The sequence below is a fragment of the Oncorhynchus nerka genome, linkage group LG4, assembly GCF_034236695.1.
Source record: "Oncorhynchus nerka isolate Pitt River linkage group LG4, Oner_Uvic_2.0, whole genome shotgun sequence".
In the NCBI taxonomy this organism is placed as follows: domain Eukaryota; kingdom Metazoa; phylum Chordata; class Actinopteri; order Salmoniformes; family Salmonidae; genus Oncorhynchus; species Oncorhynchus nerka.
This window is the reverse complement of record NC_088399.1, coordinates 325,588-335,104: the sequence shown is the minus strand read 5'-3', so window position 1 is coordinate 335,104 and position 9,517 is coordinate 325,588.

Genomic DNA, 9,517 nt, shown 5'->3' with positions numbered 1-9,517 from the left:
TGACATTAATTAATTGAAATCATGATACAACTCCTTCATGTATATATTTTCTAATATTCAATCAGAGATCCTTTATCAGATTATCTCTGGTCACAGCTATGAGATTTCTCTCCTGTGTGTGTTCTCTGGTGTAGTGTCAGATATCCAGATTGACTAAAACTCTTCCCACATTGACCACAGCTAAGATTTCTCGCCTGTGTGTATTCTCTGGTGCACTGTCAGACGGTTAGATGAAGCAAAACCCTTCCCACATTGACCACAGCTATAAGATTTCTCTCCTGTGTGTGTTCTCTGGTGCACTGTCAGAGAGCCAGATGTAGCAAATCTCTTCCAACATTGATCACAGCTATACGATTTCTCTCCTGTATACAAGGCATATTGACATCTGAGAGAGACATACAGCGAGGCATACAGTAATCACAGGTGTTGAATTTGGAAAGCTAGCTAAAAACAGTAGGCGAGGCTAATCCGCTAGCACAACAAACAGCAGGTAAAATGGCGTTGACTAGGCAACGGGGCCGACAGGTAAGACAAACAAGCAGAAAGGAGTACCGTGATTAATGGACAGTCCAGCGTGCGTCAGCTATGTAGCCAAGAGATCAGTGTCCAGGGGGCAGCGGTGGATGGGCAGGGGGGCTGGGCTGGCGAGTGTTATCCAGGTTTTTTTTATTTTATTTTTTTAACTAACAATGACTAACTAGCTTGTAGCTAGTTAGCTGGTTAGCGTCTGGAGGTTCTTGAGTGTGTCATAAAAATAAAAATAAGAGTAAAAGTAATAGCGATTCCGTATCACATTGGGTGAGGCAGGTTTCCGGAAGGTATAAACAAATTCAAAATCAAAAAGAGAGATAGAAAGTAAATGGGGTCAGAGAGTGATTGGGACGCGGTGGTACAGACGGTTAGCAGGCCTGTGCTAACAAGCTAACAGTTCGTAGGCCCGAGCTAGACAAGGTAGCAGTTAGCGGACCGGAGCTTGACAAGCTAGCCGTTAGCAGGCCGAATTAGCAAGCAGGGAGATAGCGAGGGCTAGAGAGTTAACCTTTGGGGGACGTCGCGATGGGGTGAGTCTGTTTATTTATTCCTCTTCATGCGGTGAGCTGGATATACAGTGATTCAGAAAGCTCGCGGGCCTTGGCCAGCAGATGGATCTTTGGCGATGTCGCAGCGGAAAAGCCTGTTGAAACCCCCTCGGACGATTATGTCGGCGGACCAGTTGTGATGGATCGGCGGGGCTCCGTGTCGGCAGTAGAGGGTCCAGGCCAATTGGCAAATTAGGTATTTTTGGACCTCTTCGGCTAGTCGGGAGATGGGCTTAGCTCGAGGCTAGCTCCAGGCTAACTGGTGCTTGCTCTGGGACAGAGACGTTAGCCAGGAGTAGCCACTCGGATTGCAGCTAGCTATTTACGATGATCCGGTATAAAGCTTCAGAGCTTGCGGTAGGAATCCGGAGATGTGGAAGAGAAAAAGCAGTCTGATATGCTTTGAGTAGATGTCGCGCTGGTGTCCTAGTTAGCGTTGAAGACCGCTAGCAGTGGCTAGCTAGTAGCTAGTTAGCGGCTAGTTTCTGATGAGGGTTCCGATTCTAAAGTATAAAAAAAGCAGATCCGTACCACATTGGGTGATGCGGGTTGTAGGAGAGTATATTCAGCCTGTGGTTGGGAAGTAAGATTAAAATATGTACGAAATATATACAGAAAAAAAAAGAGGAAAAACTATATTTACACTATACAGGACGGGACAAGACAAAACACACGTCCGACTGCTACGCCATCTTGGATCATTGACTGTACCTTTGTTTATCCAAAGTGTATGTAACTGTTGTTTTGTCTCACTGCACTGCTTTATCTTGGCCAAGTCGCAGTTGTAAATGAGAACTTGTTCTCGACTGGCCTACCTGGTTATATAAAGATGAAATACAAAAAAAATCGTAACTTTATTACTAGCAACACCCAAATGGATACTGTCTAACGCGGTTCTTCAATAATTACACAATTCTTAATACTGTAGCAAACATTATATTAAGCAGGACATTCAAATGAGCCTTAGAATTATAGTCCAAAGTAGTGTGAAATGTACTCATAAGCATTCTGGAAATGGAGGTTCCTCCCCTGAGTTTTCCCCCATTCACATTCAGAATACATTGCAATTTTATTAAACACAGAAAGGGGCCTATATTGGAGACCAAAAGTCGTCTGGCACACTGCTTAGAGTTTCAACAACATGAATAACAATCATCAATGTTACTACTAATGTGAAAACAAGGCAAACTATGACTATTCTTGATCATTTTAAGACAATTGTCAAATAATTTTAGCATTCATTACAGATGTCAATTGTTGTACAACATCATGGCTACTCTGTTGGCCTCACCTTTCTTTTACAGTGGTTTTCCGCTGTTGTTGGCCTTTAATCATCTGACTTTGTTGCTCACACAGGAGAGAGACGGTACTATCGTGGATCCTCTGGGGAGCCTCAACAACATCATGATGCTGAAGAGGCAGAGAAGAGTCTCTCCAGATCTCTTCCCACAGGGAAGAGAACTCACTGCTGCTCTGACATTGGGAAGAGATTCACCTCATCAGGCATTAAAAATCATCAGAGAATCCACACAAGAGAGAAACCTTATAGCTGTGGTCAATCTGGAGAGCTGACAGTGCACCAGAGAATACACACAGGAGAGAAACCTTATAGCTGTGATCAATGTGGGGAGAGTTTTGCTACATCTAACCCTCTGACAGTGCACCAGAGAACACACACAGGAGAGAAACCTTATAGCTGTGGTCAATGTGGGAAGAGATTTGCTACATCTAACCAGCTGACAGTGCACCAGAGAATTCACACAGGAGAGAAATCTTATAGCTGTGATCAATGTGGGAAGAGATTTGCTACATCTGGCTCTCTGACAGTGCACCAGAGAATACACACAGGAGAGAAATTGTATAGCTGTAATCAATGTGGGAAGGGTTTTCCTAGATCTGACCATCTGGCAGTGCACCAGAGAATCCACACAGGAGAGAAATCGTATAGCTGTGATGAATGTGGGAAGGGTTTTCCTAGATCTGACCATCTGACAGTGCACCAGAGAATACACACAGGAGAGAAACCTTATAGCTGTGATCAATGTGGGAAGAGTTTTGGTCAATCTGGAGAGCTGACAGTGCACCAGAGAATACACACAGGAGAGAAATCGTATAGCTGTGATCAATGTGGGAAGAGATTTGCTACATCTGGCTCTCAGTGCACCAGAGAATACACACAGGAGAGAAATCGTATAGCTGTGATCAATGTGGGAAGAGATTTGCTACATCTGGCTCTCAGTGCACCAGAGAACACACACAGGAGAGACACCTTATAACTGTGATCAATGTGGGAAGGGTTTTGCTTCATCTAACCGTCTGACAGTGCACCAGAGAATACACACAGGCAAGAAATCTTAGCTGTGGTCAATGTGGGAAGAGTTTTAGTCAATCTGGATATCTGACACTACACCAGAGAACACACACAGGAGAGAAATCTTATAGCTGTGATCAATGTGGGAAGAGATTTGCTACATCTGACACTACACCAGAGAACACACACAGGAGAGAAATCTCATAGCTGTGACCAGAGATAATCTGATAAACGATCTCTGATTGAATATTAGAAAATATATACATGAAGGAGTTGTATCATGATTTCAATTAATTAATGTCACAATGTAGAATGTTTTAACATTGTAGTAGGAGTTTTTTTTAATGATGTCACAATGTAGAAGCCTAAACGTTTGCCCCCTTATGAATTGATTTCAACATGATATGGATATTAGCCTTGGGGGAAATCCTGGCGAAAAATCCTGGCTCTGAAATGGAAGAGTACTATCTATGTGATTTAACAAAAATTGACAAACAAAATAAGAGTTCAGATCAAATGTATTTATATAGCCCTTCTTACATCAGCTGATATCTCAAAGTGTTGTTCAGAAACCCAGCCTAAAACCCCAAACAGCAAGCAATGGAGGTGTAGAAGCACAGTGGCTAGGAAAAACTCCCTAGAAAGGCCAAAACCTAAACCTAAGAAGAAACCTAGAGAGGAACCAGGCTAAGAGTGGTGGCCAGTCCTCTTCTAGCTGTGTCGGGTGGAGATCATGACAGAACATGGCCAAGATGTTCAAATGTTCATAAATGACCAGCATGGTCAAATAATAATAATCACAGTAGTTGTCGAGGGTGCAACAGGTCAGCACATCAGGATCGCCGATCATTAAGAGTATCTCTACCGCTCCTGCTGTCTCTAGAGAGTTGAAAACAGCAGGTCTGGGTCTGGTAGGACGTCCGGTGAACAGGTCAGGGTTCCATAGCCACCGGCAGAACAGCTGAAACTGGAGAAGCAGCACGGCCAGGTGGACTGGGGACAGCAAGGAGCCATCATGCCAGGTAGTCCTGAGGCATGGTCCTCAGAGAGAGAGGGAAAGAAAGACAGAATTAGAGACAGCATACTTAAATTCACACAGGACACCGGATAAGACTGGAGAAGTACTCCAGATATAACAAACTGACCCTAGACCCCCGACACATAAACTACTGCAGCATAAATGCTGGAGGCTGAGACAGGAGGGGTCAGGAGACCGATGATACCCCTGGACAGGGCCAAACAGGCAGAATATAACCCCACCCACTTTGCCAAAGCACAGCCCCCACACCATTAGAGGGATATCTTCAACCACCAACTTACCATCCTGGCCAGGCAGAAGCCAGGCAGAGACAGCAAGGGCGGTTCGTTGGTCCAGAGCCTTTCCGTTCGCCTTCATACTCCTGGGCCAGACTACACTCAATCATAGGACCTACTGAAGAGATGAGTCTTCAGTAAAGACTTAAAGGTTGAGACCGAGTCTGCGTCTCACATGAGTAGGCAGGCCATTCCATAAAAATGGAGCTCTATAGGAGAAAGCCCTGCCTCCAGCTGTTTGCTTAGAAATTCTAGGGACAATTAGGAGTTGTGTTACACTTACCACTTTGGCGACCCACTTGAATCAAAATGTAGCTAGCTGTTTTCTACAAATTGTCCTCTAACCAGGGATGTACACATTACTCCCAGATTCCGTGTGGTTTTTGAGCTGTTAGTTTTAACAGGATGTGCAACATAATCTCCCTCCTCTTGCACAAATGATTTTAGCATGATATCGATGAGTGATGACAAATAAGTGTTGCATTCCCTACATTTAAATGCATCACTCCAACTGCAGCTGACTGTCTTCTGTAGGTTGTCCTCTAACCAGTGAGGTAAAATATATCTCCCATTTCCATGTTTTTTTGTTGTCAGTTTCAACAGCACTACAACCTAATTTCCCCCCTAATCAATATCAGTATTTTATTGCTACTTGTCAAAACAACAGCGTTTGTTGCTTGTGCAGTTTATAAAGAGCTTCTTTTAAAAAATACAAGTAATGTGATTATTGTGGCAGATGTTTGTGTATATAACACATGTTAGGTTTTCAATTTATCCCAAACTGTTTCTGCATATTGGTTATTGATTTGGACACGTTAAAACTGTGTTTTGACATTGGGCTGTCCCACCAAGCAAATTGACGTCATTGAAAAGACGTTGAAAATATGACTATGCAATCAAATATTTCATATTTACATTTCATGTAACATTTGGTAGTGATATTTATTCATGCAACCAACTGACAATTTTTTGGTACAATTATGTTGACATTGTTGCCCTGTTTTTAGAATATCAGGGTTAATTCTCACATGTGCCAAACCAAATGTACTAGAGCATGATATTGGGGCCCCGATACAACAACATGCCTATCGAGTGAACCCTGAAAAGAGAGAGAAGCTCTGCAGTGAGGTGGAAAGTTACTACGGATATCGCAGGAGTTTCCTCTTGAAATCAGACATGTCCGTGGTAAGGAAAACTTGGTTGCTGATTATCTCTGGGGTGGGCAGTCAAAAGATTTGTGTTTAGCCAGTGTGTTACCATGATCACAATTTATTTGGAGTTTTGTCTCTTCTTTTTTCCCGTATTGAAACTGCACTGTTAGTTAGGGGCTCGTAAGGAAGCTTTTCACTGTTGTATGTGACTAATACAATTTGATTTGAGTTTTGTTTGGGCTCGTTCCAAGGGGACGAGCGTTCTAGAAGCTAGTGAGTTTTAGGATTCTATAGAAAGAAAAATGAGAAAAAAATAATACGATTGTTTATTATTTAGGAATAGGTGTTTTTTCTTGTTTATATTGGTGAAGGTGAAGCATTGTAGTTGATTATAATGTGAAATGGAAGTTGTTTTCTGTTGGTGGTGAGCAAACTTGTCCATATTTATTCATGCAACCAACTGACAAATGAAGGGGGGAAGGTGTTACAGGCTTTGGTTTTTCCATTTATGTTTTGAGGTTGGACTTTAGCACATGAAGCTCGTTAGCACGTGTAGCTCATTAGCACTGATTGGTGTCACCTCGTTAGTCAGTATGTGTTACACCTGTGCTGGCTTGTCCATCTCGTTAGTGGGAAGGTGTTTTACCTGAGCTGGTCCAGGTTCTATTTAAGAGTGTCTGGCTAGATGTGGAGAGTCAACCTTTAGTTGCTCCACCTTTTTGGTTTACTTCCTGTCTTTAAGTTTGTTGTGGGTTTTTCTTTTGTTTCCCTCTTCTTGGGCAGATTTAGTGGGTCTCATGGTGGGTGTCTTTCATGTCCCAGTTGTTGTTACTCGTCAACTTCCAGTGGACACCCCCATAGTGTCTTTCAGAGCCCCTCCTAAAAAACAAGCTAATATTTTGGGTTGGATATTGCATCCAATTAATATTTCAATCAATGGAATTTCCTTAATGTTCATTAGTCTTTCAGTTGTTAATCTTCTGTTTGTTGTGTACTAAATATTTTTGTTTTTTTCCCTGTGAAGCCATTGTGTTGCATCCATGTCTGAAATGTGCTGTATAAATAAAGCTTGATTTGATTTCAACAAATGAACCCAACGACTGACCAATCAACAGACTCTTGGTCCCTCTTAGTATGAAAAACAGTATCAATCCCACTTTTCCAGCCTGCTGAAGGCGTGGTGGAGTGGTAAACACCACCCCCAGCTCTACCAAGGGATTGAGGTGACCTCCCACAGCTCTGCTTATGTCATGCTCTGTGGCCCTGCCGTTCCATTTCTTGACTGTACCTGCAACACAGAAATAAACATATTTAGTCATATTATATAAAACATAAGTAATGGATATGGAGCGTCTATGGCCTCAGTTACACCTGGCACCTAAATGTGACTTCTGTCATCTGATCACTCCAAACTGCATTAGGTTCAGATCTACCAGGATGGGCCTTTGACAGTCTGGACGCAGTCAGGCCACTGAATATAAATAAGCAATGTAAAGAGGTGAGGTGAATGAGTGGGGAAAAGTACATTCTACACAAATGACCTCCGTAATAGCAAAGAACAAATGTGTGTGCCTGAGGGGAATTAACTTTCATACAGCCAAAAGGGGTGAGAAATTACACCAATATCAGTGGACAATTGGCACTAATGTAAATAAACATAGATGATGGAACATACTCCCTTATGCTGACGTGATGAACCACTAAGGGGACATAAATATTTACCATCTAAACCATGTGTGACCTCTCACCTCTCTGGCTATAGAAGTGTTCTTCCTAACCAGTCCCTCAACAGCTCTCTGACTGAGCTCCATCCTCACTGGGTCTTCAGAGGAGAGGAAGGCTGAGGAAGGTTGGAAGGATAAATGGATCAGTCAGTAAATAAAGTGTAGAGCTGCTGTCTGACAAAACCACTATTTTAGTAGTTCATTAAAGTAAATAAGGCTTTATGACTGCTGAATATGAACTATCAATCACTTAGATTGTGTATTTTCAGGTAGCTATACATCCCTGGCACTTCCCTAGCCCATTGAAGTTGACATTTAAAATGGTTAAGTTAGGTAGGGATGTCCCAAGAATCCCAGATAGCATTGACCATTGTACATTTCTATAATAACAGCTGGGGTTTACTTTCTCACTATTAGATAATGTAATACAATCTTTAAACCCATCAGAAGTAGTGCTTACCTCCCTGAAAATATTGGTCCATGTTATTTATGGCTGCATTGTCCCAATGTTGACCACTTGTTCCAACTTGTGATGAGAAGGTCTTGATGAAACGATCAAGTCCACATTTTGTTAGACATTTCAGAGATAGCATTAACAATTGTACATGAGACAGTGCTTCCAGATATTGAGGTATCTTCCTTCTGAGGTATGTAAAACAAATCTGGTGTGTGAGTACGCACATGAAAGGTATCCATGATTCTAGATTAAGCCAATCAGGTATGTGATTACCATCCTATGGGTCAGCAATGGAATGATTGCTACACAGCTTTCAGGCGACTTTATGTCTTGGGCCTGGATGAATCATTGAAATACAAGTAATATTGTGAATTTGTGATGAATAATTGCCATTGTAATTTGGAATATTCCATCAAAGTTATTTGTTTTGACAGTCAAAACAACTAACTCTTACGATTAATCACTTGACTGGAGTAACTTGAGTTCGGAACTAAAACATTAAAAGTAGGCTATAGCTTGACGCATATCCTTACCTTGGACAAGCGTATCCAAAAGGCCTGTCCAGTCGTGCGTGAAGATACCTTTAGGCAGATAAAAGCGCGGTACGGGTTGAGACACGCTCAGTAATGTGAATCTGTAAGACTGATATAAAAGCACGTTTTCATTTATAATTTACACTGTAGAATGACCTGCAAGTCAATCAGAATCTAGTTTTAAACAATACCGTGGGTTCCATGGAACGTCACAAACATATTAGGCCACTTGCGTCACAGATTACAGTCACTGAACATGGGTTTAATAGCTATATTGGCTATATGTACAGTATATGCACATCGTATTGAATTGAGAATACATTTACTGCATCACTGTAATTATGTAGCCTAATCCTATGGGGATCATATGTGAAATGTCAGAATCATGGCACATGAAAACATAATGAAATTGACTGCAGATTATAAAATTCACTGTGACACAATATCCATGTAATTCCAATTAAATTACGTTGAACCAACGTGGAATAAACATTGAATTGATGTATGTGCCCAGTGGGAAGTGATCAATTCGAAATGATTGAATACATACAGTATTACAAAGAAAGAGATACAAAAATTGCTTAGAAAAGCTTGAAAAAGTCTCATTTCCCGGGCCACTCAAAAGTCAAATGTATGTACGCATTACTGTACATCGCTTTGGATGAAAGCGTCTGCTTTCAAATCCCTGACTCTCACACATATTTACAATCTCGCAATGTTTCTTTCTGGCGCTTTCACATTTGCGGGATTTTGTGAAGTAAATGATGTGCAGGAGAGCTCCATGAAATCAGTGACATGGTCAAGATGGCGACATGAAAAGGTGGAACATTTCTAGCTGAGGAACAATTTGAGGGTTTTCTGATAAAGTTTATAGTTTTAGACTGCAGTTGGAATTTGTTTTTCGTTTTCACAAAAAATGATATCTAACCATACAATGAATAATTTTGT